Source organism: Apostichopus japonicus, chromosome 7 (genome assembly GCF_037975245.1).
Source record: "Apostichopus japonicus isolate 1M-3 chromosome 7, ASM3797524v1, whole genome shotgun sequence".
NCBI lineage: Eukaryota > Metazoa > Echinodermata > Holothuroidea > Aspidochirotida > Stichopodidae > Apostichopus > Apostichopus japonicus.
The window spans coordinates 14,368,376-14,369,064 of NC_092567.1; positions in this window are offsets into that span (position 1 = coordinate 14,368,376).

Sequence of the window (689 nt, forward strand, 5' to 3'; positions counted from 1 at the left end):
ATTCTTCACAAAAAGGTTGTTACAGGGTTTTTTCTACTGTTCCCAGCATGCTTGAGACACCCAATTCACATAGTATCATGCAATAATATTGTATCATACTATTATCAAAAAGGCCGTGGCTATTCTGACAACTAGTCGTAACAATTATTTATAAACTATTCTTATGACATCGGCGAATTCAAGTGCAGTAAATTAAATAAAGCAACTGCGCATGTAGTAGGGGTAACCCTAACGCTAAACACTAACCCTAACCTTAACCCTAACCGGAAATTATTGTTACTCCTAGTTGTAAAAATAGTACTCCTAGTCGTAAAAATAGCCACGTTAAAGCAACTGCGCATGCGTATTTATAAATTATTCTTACAACTAGTCGTAAGAATAGCCACTTTGATATAAAAAATCAACAATATAATCGTTGCACGCTCGACAATCTTAACCATCCACAATAATTTTGTTGTATATAGTATAACATATTACAATGACATATTAATATAACAATAATATTTTTAATTTTATTTTTAATATTAAAGTACAAATAGTATTGCAAACTGTTATTGCAAACTGTTATTTCGAATCAGTGATTGCCTCATATGTTTGATCCACTCTTGATCTATTCGTGATCTTTTCGGAACGTTTTATCTGTGGTAACTATTTTAATCGTTGTTTTCAATTTATCAGACTCGTTTTGT